Source organism: Symphalangus syndactylus, chromosome 7 (assembly GCF_028878055.3).
Source record: "Symphalangus syndactylus isolate Jambi chromosome 7, NHGRI_mSymSyn1-v2.1_pri, whole genome shotgun sequence".
NCBI classification, from domain to species: Eukaryota; Metazoa; Chordata; class Mammalia; order Primates; family Hylobatidae; genus Symphalangus; species Symphalangus syndactylus.
Window position 1 is genome coordinate 43,361,194 of NC_072429.2, and position 21,853 is coordinate 43,383,046.

Here is a 21,853-nt window from a genome sequence, read left to right on the forward strand (position 1 = left end):
GCAAGCATTCCTATTAAAATCAGGATTAAGACCATGAAGCCCTCTATCACTACTTCCATTGAATAGTACATTGAAAATCTTAGCCAGAATAGCAAGAAGAGGGAAAAATTAAATATATAAGCATTTAAAAAGAACATAAAACTCTAGCATTAGCAATTGCTAAATTATCTACATAGCACAAAAACATTTTCAAATTATTAAAATTCAGATAATTTAGTAATTTTTAGATATATTAATATATAAAAGTCCATTGCAAATCTAGTTATCCATAAGCATGAGAAAATTTTTATTTAAAAAAAAATACCACTATGATAGCAACTAAAGGTATAAGGTAATGAGAAAAACATCCTACAAAAGACGTGTAAACCTTTAGGTAGAAAAGTAGAAAAACTATTTAAAGGATACTTATTAAGAGCTAGCAGTGTGCCAGGCATTGTGCTAGGTAGTAGCAATACAAAGGCTGGTAAGACAGCATGTTCCTTCTTTCCAAGGCTACCAGGCTGGCAGGAGACATTGGTGCCCAAGCAGATGATTGCCATACAGTGGGACAAATGCAGTGGAGGTGTGTTTGGATACAGTAACAGGGATGAGTCACATTTGGGAGAGTCAGTAAAAGGGCATACAAAGTTGGAAATATGTGTATTGACTCTTGAGGATGAGTAGGAATTTTCCAGGAGAGCAAAAAGGGAGAGGGAGTAAGCAACGCTCACCAAGCAGAAGGAGCAGAATGGGGATAAGAAAAGGTGTGAAACACTCCAAGAACCCTATTCTCACAGCCATACCCACTCAACAAAGATGTGCTGAAAATGCCATCGGTTGCCCCACCTCTGAACTCTTGGACTGTCCCATCCTGCAGCCTCCCATCATCTCTATTAAACTATTTCCTGTCCTTGAAGGTCTAATTCAAATTGCTTTCCCTATTCCTCTACCCCAAAACACTGTGATCTATCTCCCCACTCTTTTCTGAGGACACTTTTCACCTCTAATTTTAATGGAATGCCAGCTGCATTCTTCTGTTTATCAGACAGCATTTGAAATATTTCTACTACCTTTACAAAACAGCAAGCTGATAATTGAGTGGGCACTCAGCAAATATGTTTTAAATGGGTTATCATTTAAACAGTTCATTTCAAGGGCTTCTATAGAGCTGTTCCTTGGAGCAGATTGTGATCTGAAGGAAATCTGCATTGTTGTTGGTTTTGTTTTATTCCATGACATCACAGTGAATGGACTTTGTCTAACCCACAGGGAGACCAAAAGACAATACCTGTAAAACTTGGCCTCTGGATACACTCCATCCTGTGTACTTCAAAACAGCATGGATACTCTCCCCTCTCCCACCTCGCTCCGCCCTCTAAACAAAATTCCCAGTGTAGAAATAAAAGCAAGTTATTCTGCTGGTTAAAATGCTAGTTTGCACATCTGCGTGTGTGCAACAAAACAAGCTCATCTGGACATGCACAAAAATCAGTTTTGATATTTACTGTGGCTGTACTCTCTATATCATTAAAAATTAATAATTCTGTAAAATTCAGAATAAACAATGATGTTTTCCTCCAGGTTCAGAGAAAGTATGAAGTAGGAGGAAGAGCACTGAACTTGGAATTCCCAAAAAGATACTACTGTGGAACTTGGCGAAATCTCCTAAATCTTTTCCTCATCTTCAAGGAGGTGATAATGTCACTTACCCAATATAGCTCATTTGGCTAACAGGACAATCAAATATGCCAGTGGCTATTTGAGTTTAAGAAGTGTAAAGCTCCTGACTTTTTAATGATGGCCATTCTAACTCTGTTCCCGTGCCATGTGTTATCATTATTACTGAGACTAACCAGCAGAAACTGACACATTTCCCTTCTCGTGAGCTTGAATCCTTTGACGCTGTTATCTACTTAGGAATTAGCTCTGTGAAGCATGCCCAGAAAGTTCATTGAGAAAATCACTGGTTTTAGACAGCTAAGACTAACCCACGAGTGAAATTTATCATCTTCCTTCGGCATCTTTCAACAACATCCAAAAGTCTGTCTTTTAAAAGATAACCACTGCCTTAAATAAATATAATTGTATTTGTATTGGTTACATTATCTGGTGGCACTGTTTTCAGTGTAACAAATCATCAAAATGCATCCTCCACATATTTCCAGGGTCCAATTATGTTGAAAGATTATCCAGTAGCTCTTGTTTTCCTCATTACTTAATAGTCATCAAGAATTCCTCCTCAGCGTTACTGCTCTTTTTGAATTTGTCTAGCAGGTTTTCTGGGTTTTACAAAAAGAAGAAGAAACCCACCCCCAACACACACACACACACACAAAAGAACCCCTCTTCAATCAACACACGACTGACGTAGGTGGAGTCTTTCTTTCAGTGCCTATTAAATGTTTAGCTTTTGGAGATAGAATCATCCCCCATTATTCTATTATATTCCTCCATCATTCATTTAGACAGTGAAATACTATGCTACCTTTTAAAATGAGATTGAGGATGATGTTTACTAAGGTGGAGATTCATTATACGGTTAAATGTTAAATTTTTAAAACAGCATGTTATGAAGCAGTAGTGTGGTGTGATCTCATTCTCGTAACAGGAAATGTGAGCTTGTGGTGTCACGTTGCTAAAAGTCTGGATGTAAGCAAACCTGGGTAATGATTAAGTGTATAGATATTAATGTCAGACTGACAGGGATTCAAATCCATTCTCTTCCTGGCTAGATGACCTTGGACAGATTGTTTAATCTTTCTCAGTCTCACTTTCTTCTTTAAAGAAAATAATAGTGGAATTGGCTTCCTGAGGTTGCTAGGAGGATTAAATGGATAAAGTATATTAAGCATTTAGCATAGTTCCTGCCCCACAGTAAGTGATCTGTAAACCATAGCCATTATTATTATGACCTGTGAGATGACACAAAATGTCAATAGTTATTACTTCTGGGTATGGGCTTAAGAATGATTTTTTTCTGTGCTTTTTTGGGCTCCATTTCCACCTTCGTCAACCACTCTAATGTGTTAACATGTACTTTTTTTGTATATGTATATTGCAAAATAGTTATTGTTTTATACAATATTTTGTAATTATGTGAAACTATCATACATCTCATTGATCTTACTTTTTTCATTAAGCACTATGTTTTGAAGATCCACAATTCACAATATGTTGCTGTGTGTACCTCTAATTCATTCTTTCTAAATGTTGCTTAGTACTCCAGAATGTGTGTCCTCAACATTTTATCTATATGCTCTCTCAGCTATTGGACTCATAGGTTGCTTCCACGTCTCTAATGCTACAAGTAACATGTAATTAATATCCTCATGCACATCCCCTGAAGGATCCATACAATATTTTCTTTGAAATACATACCCAGAGGTATAATTGCTGGGTTATAGAGTATGCATTTTCTTAATAGGCTAAGTAGTGACAGATGCTTTCCAAAAAGGCTGCAGTAATGACGCAATGACTCCATTAGCAATGATAAAATTCCTGTATGTGGGACCATCTCCATCAACACTTGGCCTTATCCATCTTTCTAACTTCTGCCAGTCTAGTAAGTAACCAACAACAAGTTGTATTGGTTACATTATCTGGTGGCACTGTTTTCAGTGTAACAAATCATCAGAATGCATCCTCCACATATTTCCAACAACAACTTGTTGTTGTTTTAATTTACATTTCTCAGATAACTCAGGATTTGGGCATCATTTCTTTCATATGTTTTGTAGTAATTTGAGCTTCCTCTCCTGTAAATTGCCTGTTGGTATCCTTTGCCTATCTTTCTACTGAGGTTGCTGCCTTTCTCTTGTTGATTTGCAGCAGTTACTTGTGTTATTCATTTGGCCCTTGTGGGTTTTAGACATTTCTAATACTTTTCCCGTGTTGACATCTGTGTAATAAATTTGCTCACGGTGTCTTCTTCAAACAGAAAGCCATAATGTTGATGCTCAAAGTCATCAACACTTCTCCTTATGAATATGCCTTTTGAACTTTTGTTAAAAAGGTTTTCCCTGCCCTAAGCTCAGTCACTAAGATATTCTCCTACATCATACTCCATTAACTGTATAGTTGTACCTTTTCCTTTTAGATCTTTAATTCAAGTGGGGGCCACATTCGTATGCTATGTGAGGTAAGGATCTAGTTTACTCTGTGTATAGTGAGCCAATTTTCCCAATGTAAGCTGCTAGATACTAACTTACGATATTCTCTTTATCATACTTAAGTTTCCACCTATGTATATGTGTTTGTGTCTGAGCTCTGTGTCCTATTTTATTGGTCTGTTTATCTAGGGTATTTGGTTTTTTGTGTGTTTTGTTTTGTTTGCACCAGTGTAGCACTGTTTTTGTTACTGTGACTTTGTCATATGTTTTCATATCTAGTAGGACAAACCCATTCTCTACTTACGTTTTTTGAGCTTGACTTAGCTGTTTATAAACTTTCATTCCACCACATAAATTTTAGAGTAAGTTTTATCATGTTGCTCAAAAATATGTAAGTAGAATTTTTGATGGGACTGTATCAAATTTACAGATTAAATGGAGAATTTATGTTTTTCTAGTATAATATTGCCTCATCCAAAAGCTCAGGAATTTTCTTCACTTATTCAGATCATCTTTTCTGTAGATAGCTTTTATATTATTTTATTAATATAATTAGCTCCTATATAGTTAATAGACTTCTTAGTTGTGGGAATTACATATTATTATTTATTATGTTTTCTGATTTGCTATTGCTAGCGCTAAAAAAATTAAAAGGATTGATGTATCCAACAATTTTATTCAGTTCTCTTATTGGTTCTAACACTTTGTTTTTGAAATATGTTGGATTTTTCTGGATAAATGATCATATCATATGCAAATGAAGAAAGTTTTCTCTCTTACCTTCTGCATTAGTCAGCTCTCACTAAGTTATGCTGTGATAACAAATAGCTCCCAAAACTCAGTGACTTACAACCACAAGCATTTGTTTCTCACTTATGTAACATTGTGAATATATATTGGCTGCAGCTCCCTCTGTATATTTTCTTATTCTGGGATCTAAAGAGAAGAAGCAGCCCTGATCAGGAACACAGTATTCTCAGAGCAAAGGAAAAATGCAAAGAAACCAGCAGATCTACACAATGACTTTTAAAGCTTCTGCTCACAACTAGCACACTGTCAAATTCATTCATATTCATTGGCCAAAACAAATCCCATGGTTAAGTAAAATGACATAGGGTAAAAAGTGTTCTCTTCTCAGAGGAAGTCTCTAGAAATCACATGGCAATGGGCAAGCAAGTGCAAAACTCTTGCAGGGAAGGTGGTAGTGGATAATTGGAAATAACAATATAATCTACCACTCTTTCTAACCCTCATTCTTATTTCCTTGTCTTTCTTTTAGCTTTAGCCAAGACCTCTAATGGTAATAGTAAGCATCCTTGTCTTAACTTTAGCATAGAGAAAATGAGTCTAAAGTTTCTCCATTAAGTATAAGAGTTACTATAAATTGTTGGTAGAAATCATTTTTACCAAGTTAAGGAAATTCCCTACTATTCCTAACTCCCTAAGAGTTTTGATCATAAATTTGTGTAGAACCATATCAAATTTATATTTTGGGGGTTGACTGATACAATCATATACTTTTATTCTCTATTAGTTTATTCATACACTAACATACATAAATGGATTTTCTCTATTGAACCATCCTTGCATGTCTAGAATAAACCCTAATAGGTCAAGAGTTCGAGACCAGCCTGGCTAACATGGCAATACCCCGTGTCTACTAAAAATACAAAAATTACTCAGGCATGGTGGTGCATGCCTGTAATCCCAACCACTCAGGAGGCTCAGGCAGGAGAATCATTTGAACCCAGGAGGTGGAGGTTGCAGTGAGCTGAGATCACATGCCACTGCACTCTAGCCTTGGCAACAGAGTGAGAATATGTGTCAAAAAAAAAAAAAATACAAAATAAGCCCTATTTGATCTTAAGGTATTTCTTTAAATCTACAATTAGTTTAGCTAATATATTATGTATGATTTTAATGTATATAATTATACATTAAAAAGTGAGCTATTATTTTCTTCATTGTATTGTCCTTATCTAATTTTGGAATGAGGCTATGCTTATTACACATAAAATGATGTGTATAGATTTTGCCCTTTTTCTGTTTTGCAAAAACAACTTGTATAAGATAGGAATTAATATTCCTTGAAAATTTAGTAGAACTTTCTAATAAAACTACCTGGGCCTATAGTTCTTTGAGTAAGGAGGATCTTTGTTTATCATTTCAAATTATTTAATATTCATTGATGTATTCAAATTATATATTTCTGCCAAGCGTGGTGGCTCATGCCTGTAAGCCCAGCAATTTGGGAGGCCGAGGCAAGTGGATCACCTGAGGTTAGGAGTTTGTGACCAGCCTGGCCAACATGGCGAGACTCCACCTCTACTAAAATACAAAAATTAGCCAGGCGTCGTGGCTCATGCCTGTAGTCCCAGCTACTCAGGAGGCTGAGGCATGAGAATCACATGAACCCAGGAGGCGGAGGCTGCAGTGAGCCAAGATCATGCCACTGCACTCTCCAGCCTGGGTGACAGAGTGAGACTCCATCTCAGAAAAAAAAAAAAAAAAAAAAAAAAAAATATATATATATATATATATATATATATATATATATTTCTTATTTATACCAGTTTATTATACCTTATTTATACCAGTTTTGGCATTTCATCTTTTTTCTAGGAATTTATCCACTTTAAGTAAATCTTCAAACTTACTGTCCTATAGCTGCTTAAAGCCTTTGAAGTCAAGCCTTTCAAGGAAGTAATCATATCATGTACATGGCCCTGAAGCCCCCTGTACACTTCCAATACTTTACAAATAATAATAATAATTAACAGGCACTATCCGATGAATAGAAATCTATCAAAAAATATTAGAAATTATCTCCAAGAGTAGTATTAAGGGTAATTTTTATGTTCTAACATGTTGTACATTCTTTTTTGTATAGTCTGAAGTTTTTACACAGACAAAATGTTGCTTTTCTATCATCAGGAGTAACAAACTATTTCTCTTTTGTACTGAAATTAATCTATAAAACTTACCTAAGTTCACAATTACTGTCACATTCCCATGCCCCATTGAAATATGGTATTCAATAAATCCAGAGGCAGATCTGCTTTCTTGGGTACTGAATTCATCTATAAACAAGTAGAAACCTTCAAGGGAGAAATCGTAACCTGTACATGGCCCTGAAGCTCCCTGTGTACTTCTAATATTTTGTAAAGAATAATAATTAACAGATACTGTCTGACCATTTTGGATTTATACCAATTTATTTTATATAAAAGGACGTTTTAACATAGCCACCTATGGGTACAATTTTAAACATTTGCAATTGAACTCTTGGAACATGAGTTGTTTGGTCTGCCTGTCTTTTTCCTGCCTTTACCCTCTACTCAAGTATGGGTTTTATTAAGCAGTGTATATTTCACCTAAGGCCTCGAAAATGTACTTTTGGAGAAAAAGGCTCTTCTTGGTAGTCTGTGGTGAGTAGGACCTTATTTCTGTTTGGTTTTTAGTGTGTGTTATGTGTGGGCCCTGAGGATTCAATGAAGCTGTTTTCTTTGAAAAGCTGTCAGACAACACAAATTAAATCCAGTAATGGTATAGACACAGCCAAACAAGTTCAACTAGTTCACATACACTTGAAAGCAAATGAAAGAGAGTATGTATAGGGAGAGATTTTTACCATCTGCCTCTTCTACTAAACGTCTTCAGTTCTCCAGGGAAATGTCTAATAAGTAGATCAGGTTGTTGTGAGATTCAAATTAGTTAATGCATTAGTTAGACGCACTTAGCACAGTCCCTGGCATACAATAGATAATAAATGGAAGCCATTATTATTTGTACACATATGGAGGTGGTTTTACATATACTGCTCTGCACTTTGTTTTCCTAGTAGCACAGACATTCCTCTGAGTGTAAGGACTGAGCTCTAACTCCCTCTGTAACAGTTAGGTAATTCTACAATAGCACAGATACATCCTCATTTAGTCAACCATTCCCCTATTCATGGGCATTCTGGTTGATTCCAGGTTTTGACTTTACAAATGCTACAGCAACCTATTTGTCCCCCTCAGAACTTCAAGGCAGCAAGTTCTGCCCTTCCCCATTTGCTCAGAAACTGCCATTCTCCCAAGATGCTTCCTCAGATAGGGGTGTTCCCTGCAGGCCACCTCCACATTCCTGCACTCTCCCTCAGTACTTCCCCAAGCAGGCTGGCCAAGCTGGAGCAGAAGCCATTCTAAGCCCCTGGGAGGACTGGCTAGGAGCTGAGATGTGGAAGCCACAGCCCATGATAACAGTCATCCTGAAGGCATGCTGCAGTCATGACTCCTGGTGTAGGAATGAAGGCAAGGCTGGTGGAACCAAGCCAGGAAGCCATTTTGACTGTGATGAGAAGACAAGAAACTCCCAGGCAGCTTGTGGATGTACCACGGCTGTTGTAATCCACCATTTTGAGATCAATTCTGGCAGGGGCACCAGGGAGTCAAAGATCTGGCCTGTTTTAGGAATTCACCTCTATAATGATACCTTGTATTGGCAGAGTGACGTCTATGTCTCAGAAGAGTTTCTTAGCTCTGTTGTATCATTATGGGTTTTTCTGTTAAGTGACACCATGGCACCCAGCAACTGAGCTATGATTTCGCTGTGCTGGTTAAGTTAACTGAAATACTAGATCCAGCCACCTTTTAGCTGGGTGTTTTATGTTGTAAAGGCAGACTAAAATACTCCCCTAAAGTTCACATGAGCTTGTCCAGTCCCTATTGGACATTAGAACCGGCTGTTATTGAACCTGTATGTGCCTGATGCTGTTCAAATGTTATCTGACAATCTTCCCTGAAGCCCAGAAATTGGTTTCCCTACTTCGTTCATTTATTTTTTATTTATTTCTGTTTTTTAGAGATGGGGTCTCACTCTGTCACCCAGGCTGGGCACAGTAGCATAATCATAGCTCACCACAACCTCAAATTCCTAGACTCAAGCAATTCTCCTGCCTTGGCCTTCCAGGTAGCAGGGACTATGCTGAGCTAACTTTTTAATTTTTTGTAGAAACAGGGTCTCATTATGTTGCCCAGGCTGCTCTCAAACTCGTGGCCTCAAGCAGTCCTCCCACCCTGACCTCCCAAAGTCCTAGGATTATACGCATGAGCCACTACGCCTAGCCCATTATCCCATTTTGTAGATAAAGCCATTGATCCTCAAGAAAGTAAAGCCTGAGGTCATTTACCTGATGAGGAGTGAAGCTGGGATTCAAACCCAAGTTTGTGAACGCAAAACCTATGTCTTTTCCCCTCTCGCCACCATTCCACAACTAAACCACCAAAGCCCAACTTTTTTGAGAACTCTTTCTGAAACTTTTAAGGAAAAAGCCACTTTCCCATAGTTAACTAGGATGCGTCTGTATATGGATCCTATTTCACAGTTCTTTCAAACTAGAAGCCAAATTATTTCTTATACACCTATCCCAGCTGTTGGATGTAAACATGATCATGTTGATGATGTGATGATGATGATGATGATGATGGTGATGGTGATGATAACAGCTTTAATTTACTGAGCACTCACTCCATGCCCAGCACTTTGCTTAGCACTTAACATTCTCGCACTTACTCTTGATTCTTACAAGAATCCCAGTGGCCAAACAAACGTGCACAAGTAGGACACAGCACACCTGAGACTTGGCCTCAGGCTCCTGACTTCAAAGCCTGTTCTCCCAACCATGTCACAGCACTGCCGCAGCAGTGGAATCTGGAACGCGTAGTTTCATCTAGCATAGGCTACTGTAAGAGAAAGGAGACATTGGAAATACTCCACACGCCTTTCCTGCACTGACAGCCATTCTTACATTTAAGCATTTTATTCAGCAGGGCTCAGACGTATTTAGACACTTTAAGTTAATCATTACCTGTCACCATTTATGTGTACTGTTCCTCATCAGCAAGCACATGTAGACGTAGCTGCCCTCTGCTTTACGTCACATTTTTTATTAGGCAGCCATAGCATTAATAGAGGAGCTCTCCTGCCAGAAGAAGAACATTTTTGTGGTGTTGAAGATAATATAGGTGCTCAACCGAAATTAACTGGATAATTGCTTCAGTGTTTTCAGTAATTTATCATCATGGGCTCCCAAGCAGCTCAGAGAGACGTCAGTTATGGCTAAGACGACACTGTCCTCCAAGAAATCAAGAAAGAGGATAACAGAATTCTGCAAAACACCCACAAACTCCCCAAACCTGAATTTTTTATCTTCATCCATCTTCACCATGAATTGCCTCCAGTCATCTCTGGCTGGAGCAGAGATGTCGCCTGGTTATCCGACTCCTCACCTCACTATCAAAGGTCATGATTGCAGGGATGCGTGTGGCTGTGTGCCAGTCCCTGTGAGAGCCAACTTGGTGGTGGCAGCACATACCAATGTGCTTGAATTGACAGTAGGCTTTATATAAGTGGAATTGTAGGCTCTTACTAGCAAAGCTACTCATAATCTCTACTCTTTTCTTGCTACAGCAAGGGTGAGAACCCAGTACAGAGTCCAGTAAGCGTCACTTTTAGTTGGTGTGTATTAGGCAAGCTCCTCCAGAGAAACAGAAGCAATAAAATATAAATACATGTAAGATTTATTATAAGGAAATGGCTTATTGAATTATGGAGGCTGAGAAGTCCCACAATCTGCCATCTCAAACCGGAGACTCAGAAACACCTGTGATGACCTTCCAGTCCAAGTCCAAAGGCCTGAGAACCAGCAGCACTGATCATACAAGGATAATGTGAGTCCTTGTCTGAGGGCAGAATACCAGTGTCCCAGCACAAAAAGTCAGGTAAAGAGAGTGAATTCTCCCTTCTTCCACCTTTTTGTTCTATTCAGGTCCTCAGCATATTGGGTGAGGCCCACCTGTATTGAAAAGGACAATCTGCTTTACTCATTCTACTGATCCAAATGCTAATCTCACAGACACACCCAGAAATAATGTTTAACCAAATATCTGGGCATCCCATGGTCCAGTTAAGTTGACACACAAAATTAACCATCATAGCAATTTCAGAACTTCACCTCTACTAAGATGAGGTAGCACTTTCTCATTCTGCCTTTTACCATCTGATATTCTATAGATGCTATCTACTACAGGGGTAGGTAAGGAAGGAAGAAAGAAAATGTCAAACACATGTAGAAACTCATTGCATATGCTACCCTAATTTTGGAGAGTCCCTGTGTGGACAGGCATTTTAAAGGCTCTGAAGGGTCCTGCAGTACAGACACATATTAACTTTGTTTTACCCAGTGTTTCCCTATTTGAGCACCCAGCTGTTTTTGAGGAGGAGATTACCATTATGGCTATAAAGCCACATTATCCCATGGCCATGTCCCCTCGATTCTGGGGCATAAAATTAAAAATATAGAATGCTAAGACCAATAAAATCTTAAGGGATTTCATTGACCTCATGGCATCCTCCCTCCCCTGCCCTTGAGAGTCCCGGAATTAACCTGACCCAGAAAAGTTTTCCCAAAGAATTTACAGAGCCCCAAACTGATAAAAACTGCCTGAGATCTCTTCCTCCAATTCCAACCTATTCCTGTCAGACAACATGATTTCCTATATCACGAAATGGGAGAGAATGGAGAGGAGCTTATCAAGAGAGATGATAGATGTCATCTGTTAGGTCCTGTTAGGTCTCATCTCATCTTTTAGTATTGCAAATAGGCCATTGGCAAGCTCCTTTGAAACTTTACTAGGTCACAAAGATTCTGAGTTTATATGTAGATGGCAGAAAGAATACATTCTTTACCTCTCCCACCTATCCTCTTATTTACAAAGGTCTGAAACAAAGTCCTAAAATCTAAAGACATATATTTAACAAAATATTATAACACTGCTAAAAGAAAGGAAAGCTGCTATAGAGCCATTTAGAGCCATTTCATCCTTGACAAGCTCCCTGGCAGAAAGTGAAGATGGAAGCAAAGTTTGAGTTTTCTGATCCCTCTGAGTCCAATGCCAATTCTGTTTCACTCTCTGACCTCTGTATGATTAATGACATTAGAAATCAATGAATGCCCAATGCTATCTGACAGAGCACAAGTGTGCTACAGAACCCAGTTTATTTTACCCTATCCAGACATTCTTTAAAGGCAGAAGTCTAATAATTCTTTAGATATTTTAACTTCAGTTTTAGTTCCACAAGTAATTCATATGACTCAATTCTACTTTTAAAAGTTAGAATATTGTGGATATAGCTAAGGTCCCCTTTGACCAATATCCTCATCCTAATCCCTTCCCCATATTCCCAGAGGTAATGAAGTCCCTCCAAACACATACACACACTTTTACATGCACACAATATGCATATTTATAATTCACATAAAACATATAATATGGGTTTGGATTTTTTGCATTAATGGTGTCATACTGTTCTGCAACTTGCTATTTTCAGTGCAAAATATGTTTTGGGACATCTATCATATTGATATACATTTAGTCATCCATTTTAAGTACTGTATGGCATTTCCTCTTATCATTTTGCCATAATTATTTAGCTATTCCCATTCTGTAAGATCTAAAGGTCATTTCCACTTTGGGCCTCTTAAAAGCCATGCAGCACTGAATGTCCTTATCATGGTCCCCTGTGCAAAGGCAAAAGATTACAAGGATAGATACCTAGAGATGTTACTGCTGGGCCACAGGGTGACCTTTTATTTTCAATAGATGCTGCTAAGTTGTAAGTAAAGAACTCTCAGCTGTAAAGGAGCCAAGGGAAGAAATCTCCACAATGGCTCAAGGAAGTAAAAAAGAGGATGAAGAAGGTGGTTACACTAGCTGCTTTGGAAAAGCCTGTGAGAATTAGTTCAGCCATTGTGGAACACAGTGTGGTGATTCCTCAAGGATCTAGAGCCAGAAATACCATTTGATCCAGCAATCCCATTATTGGGTATATACCCAAAGGAATATAAATCATTCCACTATAAAGATACATATATGTGAATGTTTATTACAGCACTATTCACAATAGCAAAGACATAGAATCAACCCAAATGCCCATCAATGATAGACTGGATAAAGAAAATGTGGCACATATACACCATGAAATACTATGCAGCCATAAAAAAGGAATGAGGTCATGTCCTTTGCAGGGACATGGATGAAACCATCATCCGCAGTAAACAGAGGAACAGAAAAACAAACACTGCATATTCTCACTCATAGTGGGAGCTTAACAATGAGAACATATGGACACAGGGAGGGGAACAACACACACTGGAGCCTGTCTTGGGGGCAGGGGGATGGAGAGCATCAGGATTAACAGCTAATGTATTCAGGGCTTAATACCTAGGTGATGGGTTGATAGGTGTGGCAAACTACCATGGCACATGTTTACTTATGAAACAAACCTGCACGTTCTGCACATGTATCCCAGAACTTAAAATAAAATTAAAAAAAAAAAAAGACTAAAGCCATGGATCCTTTTTTTTCCATCCAAAAGCTGCCTTCTACCTTTGTGTGCTGTCTTTTTCCCTGCCAGACTGTCCTTGGTATTCTGTTTAACTTGGAATTTTGCTCTTAACTGCCATAGAATGTGTATGTGCATGCATATGGGTGTGGAAGACAGACATTTATCATTGAATTTTTTTAAAAAGGAAAACTAAACAACAACTAAAACCTTTTTTTTTTTTTTTTTTTTGAGACGGAGTCTCACTCTGTCGCCCAGGCTGGAGTGCAGTGGCACCATCTCGGCTCACTGCAAGCTCCGCCTCCCGGGTTCACACCATTCTCCTGCCTCAGCCTCCCGAGTAGCTGGGAATACAGGCGCCCGCTACCACGCCCGGCTAATTTTTTGTATTTTTAGTAGAAACGGGGTTTCACCGGGTTAGCCAGGATGGTCTCGATCTCCTGACCTCGTGATCCACCCACCTCGGCCGCCCAAAGTGCTGGGATTACAGGCCTGAGCCACTGCGCCCGGCCCTAAAAACTTGCTTAGTGAGAAAGAGGTAGGTAAATGACCACCAGTTCATATACTGTTAAATATATAAAATGTACATAATCCAATTATGGAAGGATATACAGTTTATGAAACGTTAATGGTAGCCTTTGAAGTATAGAATTCTAGGCTGAAAGGAGTAGAAAGAATTTTGGTTTTTATCATATACCTTCTATCATGTTTGATTTTTTCCTTTAAGGTCTTGTGCATTTATTTTAATCTTAAAATTAAAGAATAATACTAACTGTCTTCTGAGCATGTCTCTAAAAGGTCCTTAGATAATGAAGTTATTGGTGGGAATGTCAAGCACTGATATGCTGTCATATCTTAGGTTCTTTGGTGCCCCTCAGATTATACTGTTTGCCATCCTTGCTGGCTGGGTGTGCCAAAGCATAGACTATAAATAATACTCTCAGTTTAAAGTCAAAAATTCATAAAACATTGTTTTACTTCTTTGACTCCTCATATCAAAGCTAAAAAATTTCCACCTTTGAGAAAATTCTATTCCAAGCTATAATTGCAAAAGTACTCTACCCTAATTTCAGTAGCAGACATCACTGAAATGAGGCAGGCTGAATTCATCACTGAATTGTGAGGCAGACACCTCACAAGTCTACTCCTCCCTCATTTCAAGTTGGTATCAGAGTTGTGGGAGTGTTGGGAATATGAAAGGATGGGGATAGGGTGGATGGAAAGAACTGAGTTAAGCAAGAAAAGATGATCATTCCTACTTGGGGTCTACTTGGGCCTTCAAGATTTGTAGACTTCTATCTTTTGCCTTCCCATGCTTTACAAAGTTCCAATTATGCCTGCATTTTGAAGGGAGCAAGTATCATGAATAGTGTGCTTACAATTGTTATGTTTAGATAGAAATTTTAAGTCTGAGATTTTAAATGTTCTTGAGGTTAGAAAACCAATGGGATACAAATAGATCACTAATAACATGAAATCTTCTTTATAAATATCCCTTGCTCTTTAGTGCAAATCTATCACCTTTCGTGAAGAATTCGTCACTGTGATGTCATGTTCTTCCTTTGTCCCCCACTTTGTTGCTCTATTTAATAGTCTATGAATTGGCTGGCGTTTATCCTTCTCTTTCTCAGCACTGTTTAATTTTCCACTCTCTGCATGATATTTCAGGGTTCATACTCCTCCGAATGTGCCACAATTATAAACCTGGTCCCCTAATGAAGGTTATCTGGGTAATTTTAAATTTTTGCTATTACAAAAATAATCAAATAAATACTATAAAAATTTATATCTTCAAACATATATTACTGGATATAGGAGTAAGTATAACCATAAGATTATTTTCAAACAGTGAAATGCCAAAGCAAATACTCATTTTAAATGTTAAATGCTAAATATTGCCAAGTTTCCATTGAAAAAGTTTATACCAATGGTTTACAACAGTGCTGATATTCCCCACATACTCACCAATGCTGAGTTTTACCAAATGTCAACATTGTCAGTTTGGTGAAAGTGATTTATTTTATTTATTCTGATGAGGTTGAATATCTTTTCACGATTATTGGTCATATTTTCCTTTCTGTGAGCTTCTGCTTTGTACTTTTGCTCATTTTTTAATTTTTCTATTTTGTGCAGTGACTGGTATAAGCTATCTCTGTCTAACAGTGGCCTTTGTCGTGTGTGCAGCGAATTTTTTTCTAGTTTATCATTCATCTTTTTATTTTGTCTATGGCATTTCTTTCTATTTCTAAAAATAGAAGTTTTAAGCATTGATGTAGATAGTGTACAATATTTTCCTTTAGACCTACTGCAATGAATTCTTTTTAGTTAGATATTTGATTATCTCTTCTTTTTCTGACTTCTGAAGCACATGTGGTTCTTACTGCATGTTCGACAAAACTTGTACTAACTCATATTTAAATTTACGTGTGTGTGTGTGTGTGTGTGTGTGAATCTATTCAAATATATTAAAAGGTCCTTGAAAAGCTGGAGAAATCAAATGATTCTTTATATTCCCTACCCTACCCCCAGTGTCCAATGTCTAGTAAGGGAAAAATTTAGACCGGTGGGAACTTCAAATGAAAGCACTGCTAAGAAGAGTGCTATGAGAATCTAGAGAAATATAGGCCCCAATTGTCAAACTGACCAAAGAAACAGTAAGAGATTCCTGCAAAGGTATGAATGATCCCCAAGACAAACCCGGTCTTCTTTACCTTTTGCCTAGAGCAGAGGCAGTTCTCAGTGTTCCTTGGCCTTGGTCCTGCCCAACTCTCCGAGTTTACCTTGTAGCACTCTTGCCCTTCTCTTTATATCCTGCTACCCTGGCCTTCTACCTATGGCCCAACTATCCACCAGGTTAGTTTCTACCAAGGCCTTTTCCTAGAATATTCTTCTTGGTTTTCACATTCCTAACTGCATCTTGTCATTCAGACTATGGCAGATTGTATTTTTTCAAAGATGACCACACCAATACATATCTTATCCCTTCTGCTCTTCTTCTTATAATATGTTGAAACTCCTCCATCAAGAGATGGTGTCTGTGTTTCTCTGCATTGAATCGAAGTGGGTCTTTGTAATCATCTTAACTGAAAGAGTCTGGCAGAAGTGACACTACGTGACTTCCAAGGCTAGGTGATAAAAAACAATAGAAGTTCCACCTGGCTCAATCTCTCTCTTGGGACACTCACCCCTAGAACCCAGCCACCACATTGTAAGGAGAGCAGGTCACATGAAAAGGCCTGTATAGGAGTGCAGACACACAGCTGACAGCAAGTGACAACCACCAGATATGTGAGGGAGCAGACCATCAAATGGTTCCAAGCCTCAGCCTTCAAGCCACCTCCCAGCTGGGCCCCAGACACTGTGTGGCAGAGACAAGCTGTCTCTACTACACTCTGTCAGAATTCCTGACCCAGAAAATCCATGAGCATAATACATTGTTTTATGCCACTGAGTTCAAGGGTAATTCATAGCGAAGCCACAGTAAGTAGAATGAAACCTCAGCTTAAATGTGTTCAGAGAGGTCCTCAGCACCTGCAGCAGTGTCTGGCACATAGATAGGTGGTAATCAACAAATATTTGCTGAATTAGTATGAATTTGCAAGAATGAATGAAGTGTTTCTAGGCAATGGGAGTCTTCCATTAGACCATATTTTTGCTACTTAATAGAATGCACTTTTACTGAGCACTTACTGTATTCTTCAGGAATATATTGTAGTTTTCCATTCTGTCGCTATATGTGTACTTCAAAGAGTGATTTCATGCAAATAGAAGTAAAAATCAGTAATCTGTACACCAAATCCCCCTTGACATGCAATTTACCTATATCAGAAACCTGCACATGTACCTCTGAACCTAAAATAAATGTTTTAAAAAGAAGTAAAAATAAGCAATAACCAGGAGATATATATGATGAATTTTTTTTTTACTTTTAAGTTCAGGTGCACATGTGCAAGATGTGTAGGTTTGTTACATAGGTAAACATGTGTCGTGGGGGGTTGTTGTACAGGTTATTTCATCACCCAGGTATTAAGCCTAGTGACCATTAGTTATTTTTCCTGATCCTCTCCCTCCTCCCACCTTCTACCCTCCAGTAGGCCCCAGTGTGTGTTATTGCCCTCTGTGTGTTCATGTGTTCTCAATATATGATGAGATTTTTAAAGTAGACTTAGAAATAACAGAGATAGGAAAAAAAATCAGTTGAAGCAAAATAAGGCAAACCCTTAGAACATTTAAAAGAAAAAAAAGAGCTTGCCAAAGAAGTGATAATTTTTAATCACGTATAAAACTAAATTCTACCACGGTGATACAATTTCTAATTTCCTTAAAACAGTATAATCTTTTTTTATTCATAGAATATTTCCTTGTTGGTCAGAGAATGAATTAGATAATATGGGAAAAAAACAGTTCTTTAAAATATGGTTATTTATGTTTGGATAGAATGTTTGGCCCAAAACCTTCACCTTTCCTCTATTTACTTACCACTCTTTGCCCAAAAAGGGCTGGAATCAGAACCGTAACAGTGAAGAATGAGAGAACCCACAGTTTGTAACTGGAACTCAGGCTTTTTTTTTTTTTTTTTTTTTTTTGATTCAGAGTCTCCCTCTGTCGCCCAGACTGGAGTGCAGTGGTGCGTTCTTGGCTCACTGCAACCTCTGCCTCCTGGGTTCAAGCAATTCTCCTCCCTCAGCCTCCTGAGTAGCTGGGACTATAGGCACGTGCCACCGCAGCCTGGCTAATTTTTGTATTTTTAGTAGAGACGGGGTTTCACCATATTGGCCAGGCTGGTCTCAAACTCCCAACCTCAGGTGATCCGCTCGCCTCAGCCTCCCAAAGTGCTGGGATTACAGGTGTGAGCCACCGTGCCCGGCCACTCTGGATTTTTTAAGAGTCTGAACTGAAAGCTCTTAGAAACTGTTCACGCAGCAAATCTGGTCAGCCAGCTACCTGGGAAGTTTCTTCCTGAGACAGTGAGTTTTCGCACATCTAAATTTGTCTTGTTTCCTTCCTTGGACAAGCACCATTTCCACTTTTGTTTTCAAAATCAACACCATCCTTGCTATTTTATAAAATATTGGCACCAATTTAACAGTTCTATTGGCCTTAGAGAAAGTATTGGAATCTCAAAAGGAGCCCAGAACTAGAATATTATAAAGGGTTCCTTGGGTAAATGTGTGTTTTTTATGACCTCCTTGAGAAAATAAAAACCTAGCACCCAAGAATGTGCAACTTATCTATACCTGTTATAACTTACAGTCTACACTGATGATTTCTAGTTACCAAAAAATGTTCAAAGTTATTTGGCTAGAAAAGGCACAGGAGATGAGGGAAGGCCTGTTTGAAGCTAACTATTTCTCTGGAATAATAATACAGCGCATAACAAATAATGCGTTCCAGAGGCTGCCAGTATTAAAATGAGAGATGCTAAATCCTCTTCTCTTCTCTGCTTAAATATTATCCATGGCCCTTCATTGTACCCACTAAAATATCTGAGTTGAGATTATTTGCGACCACCCACACGTGGTACCTATACTATCACTCTTATTATGAATCTCAATTTAGCTAAAATTTTTCATGCCCCTCTCCTCAAATATCAACTGAAAAAGGTAAATATATCAAAGACTATAAAGTAGAATTGTTTACCCCCTCAATCAATAGTCATCACCCATTGAGTCAAAAAACAGCTGGGGCATTCACTTGAAAACAGAACTAGGACCAATCATGAGGCCATGTCTTCCTAAGACTGAAATTGTGAGTTTAAATCTGCAGGTGGGTTAATTTTACTTACTTATGTAGGATGCCAGAGAATATTGCTTTAGTCTTTCTCCCTGTCTTTGGTGGAAAGGCAATTAAAGAAGAAGACTATGAAAACTAGTGAAAAAAAAATAGCAAATTCCCACTGCACAGAGATTGGAAACCTGTGTTCCAACTTGCACTCACTATGTTAGGTTAGGCCAGGTCCTCATCCTCTCTTGTTAGTTGGACGGCAAACAGATGGTGCCTGGATGCGGGTTACCAAACCAGCTGTTGGCTTCCTAACCCTGGAATTTGCCTTCCTACAAGAAGAAAAACTAAGTGGGAGCTAATTAAATGCTTTCTACTAAGAAAGTCTATTCCCAGACTATTTTCTGCCTGCAAACTTAATGTCCTTAATCTATGCCAATGCTTGTAGCCTGACTACTCTGGCTATTTTCTAACTTTCCTTTCTAGTTTTTACAACTGCTGTATTTTTGCAGTCATAATTATTAGGAAAAAGTTTGCTTAAAGAACAATCAGAAAAATAACCTAAATCTAATGAGTCAAATAACCACAATCATTATCATCATCATCACCATCATCATCAATCATCACCATCATTATCATTATCCTTAAAAGGGAGTGGCAAAGGTCAACCTGGTTTTAAAAAGGATGAATTCTAACAAGGTTAAAATTATTGAGTTCCCTCCGTGTTAAGATCAAACTGAAAAATCCACGTTCTCTTCATTTCTTTTACCAAACTCCATATCCTAGCTCAAGAAAATAAGCTTTCAGGAGCTTTTTTGGAACAACTTAAATGGCAACTTGGAAATCCAATGGTTCTGACACAATAGTGATCTTGATGAGTTAACTTCCAGTGAATGTACCATATGGATGAAATTCTTCCTGAAGTGCATGTGGGTGTGTTTAAGGATAGAGCATGTGGGGCAAAACACATTTCCAGCTTTTCAAAAACCCATACATTTGCAAAATCATTTGATGCATTTTTATTTTTTACTGATTCCAAATCTGGCCTCTTTCAAAAATAAAGAGTTACTGGTCTTTTCTAGGGACCTTCCCCCTTTGTTTCTATATGACCATGCTCCTTCCTAGTCTCAGAGAGAGAAAAGTCCGACTCCTGAAATCTAGGGCTTATGCAGACACTCCAGCCTACAAGCAAAGCAGCAGGCTAGGAGGAGGGGACACTTTAAAATTCAGTTACGGAGGAGTGGCAAATGTTGAGCTACCTTGTACAACCCTAGCAAGCCCACTATGGTTCTAGTATATTTTGTAGCCCGTAATTCTATGATTTATGTGGAACTTAGGGTCAAATCTTTCTTCCTGAACCACTATCAAGTCAGGTTGCCTCAATCCCAAAATGTAACCCACCACTGAATTTTGAATTTAAATTAAAAAATACATATATATACATATAGTTATTCTCACTAGCTTTCTTGTTGGTTTTGATTCACTGTTTAGCATATTAACATTATTTTGGATCCTAATTCAATCATACATTCAGGGAGTTATACTGTGGGATTTGGGGCTAATGTCTGTGTATTTGAGGTTTAATCTGTTACCAGTGGCATTCTAGATTAGGCTCAGAATATTTCTCAACTAGTGCTACAGCTTCTGCTACCATTCAGTCTGAGTTGGCATTTGGGATTAAATCTATTCACCATGTCTGCTTTAGACATTCTCTTTTCTGTTCATTAGAATTATCCACAAGCGGGCAGTCAAAATCACCTTCTTTGGTGCCTAAATTTCTCTTGAGTTAGATCTGTTTTACAATTTCTGCCCATAACAAACCTGCCCCAGTCATTTGAAAGCTATCTTCCCAAAACCTGAGACACATATGTAAGTACCCAGAATCCCCTAGCTTTAATGGAGTGTCACTTTCTGCAAGATTCTCATCCTTTCCTCATCGCCAATCAGTGGTCTGTTGTTCATAGGAGAAACAATAGTAATCTCTTGTGATTTCTTCCATATTCTGACCAAAAAAACCACAGTAAATCAAGAATTTATCAAGCTACTTAGAGAAAAGAAGAGGCAATAGAATATTAACTATGGTGACCATCAACAGCAGGCTAGGTCAAAAATGTGGAAAATGCTTTCCTAATAACAGATTATTGTCAAAGGCAAGAGAAGATTGTTTCTTCCACTTTATATTCCAGCCAAGAGTCTCATCCAACCATGTGTTAACAATACCTGTGAGACAGTTCTTCCTTTCTCATGTTCCAATGCCAAGTTAATTTTGTTCATTATCTAAGTATTTGTATGCATTCTCTGAATTTAGTGAGGGCAAGGATTTTGACTTCTTATTCACCTCCACACCCCAAGTGCTCAGCATGTCTAACAAATATTAGACACTCAATAAGTATTTGATAAATGAATTAAGATGAGATTGAAACAATTATTTCCTCCTGAGAAGTATTAAGTTCTTCCTCTACCAGAGTTTTTATATGAAAGCAATTTGAAAAAGAATGAACAAGTTGCTAAATTTATCAAACTTCATTTTCTGAATTTGGTGAATCACAAGGACTTACTCTGAAAGCAAAACTGGGAGTTACCGATTTCCAACCTCTCTTCTCTCTCTATTCTTAATCTTAAAACACAGCATGCTCGCACGTGCGTGCTCACACACA

General features: G+C 38.2%; 1 pseudogene; it reads left to right on the forward strand.

Annotated features, from left to right (window-relative positions):
• The first annotated feature begins 2,219 nt into the window (after positions 1 to 2,219).
• On the forward strand, positions 2,220 to 2,289 carry LOC129487061 (uncharacterized; annotated as a pseudogene).
• Positions 2,290 to 21,853: the final 19,564 nt, after the last annotated feature.